This window comes from Panicum virgatum, chromosome 1K (assembly GCF_016808335.1).
Source record: "Panicum virgatum strain AP13 chromosome 1K, P.virgatum_v5, whole genome shotgun sequence".
Lineage (NCBI taxonomy): Eukaryota > Viridiplantae > Streptophyta > Magnoliopsida > Poales > Poaceae > Panicum > Panicum virgatum.
The window spans coordinates 41862113-41870889 of NC_053136.1; the positions used below are offsets into that span (position 1 = coordinate 41862113).

The window sequence follows — 8777 nt, forward strand, 5'->3', positions numbered from 1 at the left end:
AATACGCGCACGGACTTATCCCCTACAGCGCTCGAACGAAGCCGTGCGCCGCCATGCCAATCACCAAGCGCACGAACCAACACTGCCACCGAGCGCGACCAGACCGACCAACGGACCAACTGACCAAGCGACCGCGGAGGCTGTTGGTTCCCATGGAGGCGCTCCCCTCCCGGTCCCGGACGCCACCACGTCGTCGGCCGCGAAGGGCGCCGATCGCAACGCCAGCAAGAGCCGCGACGACGTGGTCAGGCTCGGGCCGGCGGCGCCGCCAGTGACGGAGGCGAGGGGACCCGGGAACCCCCGCCGACGGCGACGCGCGTGCCCTTCGGCGGCCTGCACTGTTTCCAGACCGTCGTGTTCCGCATCGACTGATCGCTCACGATCGATTGATCAGGTCGCGCCACAGTCCTTCGTTTTCCTCTGATCGTGATTATTAATTATTATTGCTGCTCGTACGTCTGGACTTTGGCTAAAAAAGAACTAGTCGACTCACGGCTCAACTAGTTCTGGCAACGACATTTTTTTTATAGGATCTTTCTCTATAAGGTGACTTACATTTACATATTTATAAGAGCATCTCCAGTAGTTTGGCAAATCAAGTTGACATCTTTGATTTTTGGCAAAAACGTTAAAAATACTCCTCCAACAGTTTGGCAAAAGATTTGACAATTTTTGGCAACTTGGGAAAAACCAGCCTCCAGCGCGTAAATATATGCGCACCGGCATCGTGGTTTCTAGTCAGGTGGGAGAGTGAAAAAAGAAATAAATAACAGAGAAGGGTTCCTGATTTAAGTTTTCAAGAGGTGGAAGGGCATAAATATAATTTTGTTTCTCTCTCAGGGTTCCTGATGTAAGTTAGATCTGGATTTGGCAAGTGAATTATGCTAAACTGTTGGAGATAAACTCTTTTTTTACTTGGCATATCTTTTTAGAAGTTAGCAAAATACAAGATATGCAAAGTAAAATATGGCAAACTCTTGGAGATGCTCTAAGTCACTGTTTTGGGTGACTTACATTTTACTATATGTAAGTCACTAGCATGGACCGTTGGATGTCCCTCCAAATGTCCATGGAATAGTTATTCAAAATTTTGAATACTAGTTCTGGTGATTGAACTAACCGGGCCCATCTGTACTGTTGTTGTGTGCCCATTTTTTGTAACAGGTCTGACTGTGCCCGTTAGCAATATTTTTAACTGTTTTGGGCTATCTGTTGTCCAGTCGTGGGCTATTTATTGAGATGTGGGTTGTTTGGTAATGGATCCATTAACAGACAGCCCAAATTGAACAAACAGTCCACAACAGTTGTTGACTGTCTGTCCAAGTGTGAATTTGTTATTAAAGGTTGAGCCCAAAACATACCAAACCTAGCAATGATTTTAACTTGCATAATGAATTAAAAGCTTAAAAACAAAAAAATATGATATTCCAAAATACTATAAAAACAGCATTAGTGGGCTGTAATTAAAATAGGGTAAAATAAATGTCACTTAAAAGGCTGATAGAAATGAAATGACTGCATTGTAGGCAGACCCATTCTATTGTAATGCATGCAGGACAACCAAACATCACTAAAGAAAAGAAAAAAAAAAGTCCAATAGACATCAATGCATAGACTAAGGAGGAAAGACAGCAGACTTGTGCCCCAACCACATGACGGCCACCTGTGCACAACAATAGAGCAGATTCATGAAGGAAACAACACAAGATGCATGTATATCAATTGAAGCAGAGAATTTGGTAGAATTTGAAAACAACACAAGAGCAATAGTAGTACAAGCACAAGGCACAACAGTACAATCACAAGACCAGGAGAATGAAAATCAGAGAAGAAGGCTTTGAAATGTTCAACCGCAATGAGAATTTTACAGTTTAGATAGGTCTAGACTTAGTAATGGATGGTTGTGATCATGGTTTAGCCTTGTCACTATACAAACTTCTTTAACTCATGTTATCACCATCTCAACTTGACTAGTCAAAGAATTAATCTAATCTTGTAATACAGAAAGAACAGGTAAGACTTAAATATATAGAGATAATATAGAAATTATATAAACTTGATATGGAGTAAATTTAAAAGAAAGGGCATGTAATTTTTGAAAAAAATTAGAAATCAGTACAACAGATTGAAATTACATTCTGTTAGAGTTGAGATTACATTCTGTTCCAAAGCTAGATGGGCTAGTCAACAACAACTATTATAATAACTTAAAAAATAACATGTTAGCTTATAAACTACTAGACCAACAATGGAATACATGTTAGCTTGTAGCCTGGTGGATGAAACAAATATCTCCATGAAAATGAATTGTTTAGTCTAGATAAGTGGTGCACCTTGAAGTCATCCATAGGGGGCCAATCTAAGAGATATAGCCTGCTAATTAGCATATATATGAAAAATCTAGCTGCTGAAAGGGACACTCTCCGGAGGCAAAATAGCGACAATAATAGCTATGCAACAATGTAGCGAAAATGGCCTCTCATGCCATATTTCAATATAATGTTTTGGCGATTGATGATACACACAACACTTGGACTAATATGATTGTTAAGATGACCATTCTCAGGCTTTTAGGTTCAAGTGATGACAAAGAGAAGATAGGCGTTGTTAGGCCCGAAGGGCCGCCCCTACGGGGGTTCCGCTACCCGGTTAGCGGACGGGGGTCGAGGGGGAGCCGCCCCTCGCGAGTCTCAGGGCAGCGCCCTGAAATCTCTTCAGTCCAAAGAACAAGAATCGAAGAGACCGTGAAGAAAGTCATGTCCAAGAAATCAAGACAAAGACAATTTACTATCACCGGTTAAACCGACGATAGGGAAATTGTACTCACCGGTGCAATGGACTCAGAGAAGGCCAAATCAGCAGAGTACACCGGTTGAACCGACGCTAAGAAAATTACATACGTCGGTGCATTGACTTGGAGCACGTCTGGGAATTTTGGTAACACCGGTTGAACCGACGCCAGGGAAGTTGAATACGTCGGTGCAATGAACTCAGCAGCTGAGGCAAAATCTATACACCGGATGAACCGACGCTTGATATTGGTGAACGTCGGTGCAGTTGTCCAGAGAGTTAGTTTTTCAGCAACTACACTCACCGGTTAAACCGACGCTGCATCGGTTGATTACGTCGGTCGATTGAGGTAGCCGTTGAAGTATAACGGCTAGTTGGAAAATGCACTCACCGATTAAACCGGTGATGACAAAAACGGGAGCACCGGTTTAACCGGTGATAGTGCTTTTTGTTAGCCTTTTTCCAACGGCTAGTTTGGGGTGTGTGGGCTATATATATGCCACCCCACGGCTCATTTGAGGTTGCTGGAGACCAAGGAAGCATACAAGAGTTCAAGATCATCTCCAACCACCATAGAGCTTCATTGTACATCATATAGGCTTAAGCACACTTCTGAGAGTGCTTAGTGCTTGTTTAGGCTTAGTTCTTGAGAGAACTAGTTTGAGTGAAAGCCTTGCTGCGGCAAGCATCTTGTGATCCGTCGTGTAACCCTCCGACTTGGTGTGGAGAAGCAACGACACTTTGTGCGGGGGAAGAGGATACCCCCTCCTTGGTGGAGAAGCTCCGTAGTGGATTTCGGCCGGGTGACCGAGAGAGACGGTGGCGGTGCACGAGACTCGGTGTCTTGTGGGCACTCGCCTTTACTTGCCGGCAACGCCTTGGTGGTGTAGTGCAAGACAGTGATCGGAAGAGCCTCAGTGTCCCGTGGACGTAGGCGTTTGTGCCGAACCACATTACATGACCGTGTCTACTCGGGAGTTTGCATCCCTCTTGCACTTACCTCTTTATTTACCATATTACGTTTCCACATTTACTCTATCTTGTGTACCTTTACTTTCCTAGTTAGTTTGATTAGGATTGGCTAGGTTGCAAGTCTTTTAGGGGTAAGTAGAGAGTAGCACAGATAAACCTTAGTCATAACTAGCATGTATAGGACGTGTTAGGTTTATCTTATGCAAGTAGTTTGAGCCCTAGGTTAAAAAGCGACTAGTGACCCTATTCACCCCCTCCCCCTCTAGGGTCGGACACCCCGGTGATCCTTACAAACAAGTTTTGCAAAAAAAAACTCTTTTACTTAACATCAAGTGTATTTTTAAGAAGCTTGATAGCTGAACAAAAGAAAACATCAAATTCCATGGTCTATTTGACAACATTTCTCACATATAAGAGTAGGCAGCTTACATGCAGCTTGGCAAAATATCAAATTTCACTAGATAGATTAAATATAACACTACTGATGATATCAGTATACGACCACAAAACAACATCACCACAAACAACATTATGATTAGTGTAAGTCAAATTTAAACAAAATATTTCCTTAAAAAATAAAATAATATAAAAAATTATAGTATAGTTATGTTAGAATTACAGAAGTGGTAGCAGTGTAAAATTTACACACACTACTTATAAGTATCCGGAGGTAGAAGCAAAAGCAAAAGAGAGCCCTCACTAATTACGGGCTAACAAAACTAAGACTGCGGTGCAAGAAAAATGGATTAACACAAGCTAACACTAATAAGCACAGATGGCTGTACTGTAGCTCTAAATAAAACAATGTTGTCGGCTAGCTCTTGGACTTGACTTGATTACAAAATCAGTGGTGAAGAACTGATGGCACACTAACGACCAGAAATGGAGGCCAAGATTACTTCACTGAATAGAAGAGCTAGAGGTCATGTATTCAATTGGTCAAACTAATAAAAGGCATGAACGACTACTATTATGTCCCTACAACATTATGGCCAAGAAGCAATCCAGATCAAACTTGAAATAAAAAGAATCTTAAAATCTATGACAATGAATGCACGAAGAGTATATCATTATTGCTACACTAAAGCCTCAAGAAAGACACTTCACACTTCACAAAATGAATCCATGTTGAGCTGCTTTGAATAGAACTACTAGAAATTCAATGAGACAAAATCATAAAACCAGCTGAGCAGTTGAATTGAGGAGGTTAGTGCTACTATCGAGCTAATATTATCGTTGCGTAGTGAAGAATCAGGTGACCAAACTGATCTGTAGAAAATGAATGACCAGTACCTGCACTGATGTCTAGCTCGAATTGTTGCCGTCGATCCGAAAACAAAAGGCCAAAGGCTGCTACTGCTAGACGAAATCGATGCTCGCTGCTGTCTTCCGAAGCAAGCGCAAACAAAAGAGCGCAGACAAACATAGTTAAATCTTGGCAAAAGTAGCAATTTACAATATCCCGAAAAGAGACATGCTAGGATTGTCATAGTACCATATCATAATCTTGGCAAGTAGCTATAGCTATTATCATTTAACTTAATATTGATATGTTAAAGTTATAAATGTACTTATGACTCAGAACTAAATAAAGAGCTAGCATACAGATCAGGTTGAAGAGGACAGTTTATCCAAGCAAGGCACCAAAGCAGCAAAGGCCAATCTAGCATCACTTAGCTTCAGTAAAGATGCCACAAGACTTGTAAACACTAAACTCCCATGGTTGTTCATTTGACTGGGAAAGAGGAAGATATATTGTACAATACCATAATAGAAAATTACATTACTAAATCACAGTGTAATTCTAGCATAAGTTACTTATAATTTATAGTCACTGATCAGAAGTGCTAATTAATTAAAATCAAAAGTAACCCATCAGCAGCCACAGATAACACTAGAGACCATCAGAACTCGTTGAATCAACTAGCCTCTCAATGCTTATATGGTAACCACAACGGAAATACGAAAATTCAGAACCCAAAAGTATGTTAAGACGATACATAAAGCAATGTTTTTTTACCACAAGTAGCAAACAATCCTAGTTACGAATTGGTAGCTTACAGTTTACCCAAGACTACTACAAAATTAACTGATACTCATAAGCATTTTTTTCTAAACTATCTCGAGAATAACTGGAACCACAGGTGAAAAGGGAATGATTGAGGCGGTGGTGGCTGTGAAAAGGGAATGATTGAGGCGGTGGTGGCTGCAAATCTAAATGCTTATGACTTTATATACACCAAATTGATATTGACCAAATCAAAACAGAGAACAATCATTTTTAAATCAGAACAACAATGACAAACAAACAAATCAGGAAAAAAAAGAGATTGAATCTGGTAGTTCTTTAGCTTGAACAAAGCATGACAAGTACAAGCAACAAGAACATAAGCTATCAGTTTTTTTTATTAAATTAGAGAATATAAAGAAAGCTCTTATATCAGGGAATCCAGTTACTTATCATTTTATAGCCACTATAAACAAAGGAAAAGTTCTTCACCTGAGTTCTCCCTCCCTCAACTCCTCAACTATACTCATGCAATTCAAGAAAAAAATAGTAGGAAGAAATAAAAAGACTTGGTAAAATTTGGCATAGAAATCCTAGTGAAGTAATGCACATTTTCATATTTCACGATTAACAGTGACAAACTAGAAAATTACAATACTAATTGAGGGTGTAATTCTAGTATAATAATTCTGAAATTTTAGCTAATATAAGAAGGACAACAGAATTCAGCTATAAAAAATGATCATGTTCTCCAAAATACAGCCAAAACAAAAGCTAATGGACAGGTTCTCAACAAAAATGAAACAAACTTAAATGCTCGGCATACATATGCTAAAAAAAATAAGGAGTAACCTACCTGTCACATTGTAGAAAAGAATGAGGAACATATATGCCTGATGCACATCTGAAAATAAAAGACAACTAAAAATAGTAGCAGATGCCGACTAGAAAATTCACACTAATACTTACCAAAAGTATCCAATTAAAATGGAATCTATTGTGATACAAGTTACAATTTGCATAACATTACCAACAATAATGCAATAAGCAAAATAGCTGCAGGCTCTAGTGCAGGGGACAAAAAACAGCATACTATATCTACTCATCCTATAGCACACAAAATGAATGAAGATATCCATCATATGTTCAGAATGAACTCACTTAGAAGCTCAAAATAGATCAACAAGGAGACAAGACATGTAGGCACACCAAATATATAGCCATACAATAATAATGGAGATTCTGCATTTATTTGACATTGAAGTAAAATTAGATAACTCCAAGTACTTAAAACCTAGAACAGAGAAGGGAGTAACATAACTCAGATTAAGTAATCTCATATGTTTTTAAAAAAAATCACATCTTAGCAGAAATTTCTATCTGCAATGCACAATGATTAGAACCCACCATGGCACCCTTCTAGTTGCCTTTTAGCTTGTGATAAGTGCTGACCGTATGAACAAAAAAATGAGACTATATTGCAAGCAAACAAGGATTAATGCTTAGCTAACATTAAACACTACCACTATGAAGACTAAATTACTTCTCTGACACGACAATTAGAGGCTCATGTATTCTACTGATCAAAACAATTAAAGGCACGCACCACTACTACTATGCACCTAACGAAATTGGAGACAAGGACAGGTAGAGTAGTATGCCTAGTGCAAAAGCAATGCTGAATACCTAACCTAATCACATTTTCACCAGCAGCCCCGCATCAACATGCCCTGAAGTTCTGCGTATCAATCCACCCAGACAACAAGTTGCTATCGAGAGGAATCACCAAAGCTCGTCATGCCAAAGGAATTGACCTCTCGAGCAGATCTAACCCAAGGAAACAAGGGGCAATCACAGGAATAAGGAGGGCATCAGCCACATACCTCGAATCAAACCAAAAATCAAAACACGCATCGACGAATCGAACCATAAATCAACAAATCAAACCACAAATCGACACTATTGTGGATTGCACAAAACTAGGCTGAAACCCTAGTGCCCACACAGACTTGCTTGGCTGGCTGCTACCTGCCCACACGGGCCTCCATCCAACAGGGCATCGGGGAAACAGGACAACGACAACATTTAAAGAGGCATAAGGAGATCTACCTTCCTCGACGTCACCGGTGAAGCGTTGACCACGAGCTGCCCCTTTCGCCTCCGTCCCCCCAGCGAGGCGACGAGCAACCCCACGGCCCCTGCGCCAATGGTGAGCAGTAGTGAGTGGGGTTGCCTCTCAGGTGCGCGCCGTCGGCGAGCCCAGCAGAAGCCCTCCGCCTCCGTCCGTAACAAATCGAAAATGGGAACGGAGGAGGCACAGGAGAAAGGAACGGAGGAAGAGTCACGGAGGTGAGTCGTGACTCGTGAGATAGGACTGTGAGAACAAAAACAGGTTTTAGTTACGATCACAAACCCGCTAACACAGAGATGGGCTTTAGAAAACAGAACGACGGGCCCAATATCGATCAAATGAGCGGTAAACATACAAAATCATCAGGCCTGTTGGTTGCTGATCAGACGATTCATGTCGTCGACTTACACCAGTACAAGATTTAAGTCACCTTAAGACGAGTAAATCTATTTTTTATAGCCGGTTGCAGCAACTGGGCGCGGAGGCCAATTGCGCCGAGAACTCAATACAATAGTCTAACGATCTGTAGCTGCTAGATGGTGATGTACTGATGTCAGATCATGTTTGTTTAAAACGATACTAATAATAAAGCGCTTTTCTTAACGCAAAGTCAAACAGGGATGAATGGATGGATCCAAGAACATCCATGTCTCCGGAGTCTGGACACACCATAAAATAAACTGCTCGGGACAGGTCAGGGCTGCTTGCTCTCCGGTGGGGTCGAATCATCATCATCTTCATCATCTTCTTCTTCTTTATAAACCGGTGGGGTCGAATCGCCGCTCTTGTGAAGCGTCCCCTCATAAGAGAAGACTTAAATGTGATACAAAACATCAGTCCCAAGAGGCTGATGCCACATTTATTACATCAGATGGT

General features: G+C 41.0%; 1 long non-coding RNA gene across 2 annotated transcripts; it reads right to left on the reverse strand.

Annotated features, from left to right (window-relative positions):
* Positions 1–1403: 1403 nt before the first annotated feature.
* Positions 1404–8179, reverse strand: LOC120708976. 2 transcript variants are annotated; one of them, XR_005689533.1, is made up of 3 exons: positions 7880–8160; positions 5056–5144; positions 1404–1663 (listed from the first exon to the last, which is right to left on the reverse strand). It is a non-coding gene; the product is annotated as an uncharacterized LOC120708976 (long non-coding RNA). The 2 variants fall into 2 exon arrangements; XR_005689532.1 differs by having other exon boundaries at positions 5056–8179.
* Positions 8180–8777: the final 598 nt, after the last annotated feature.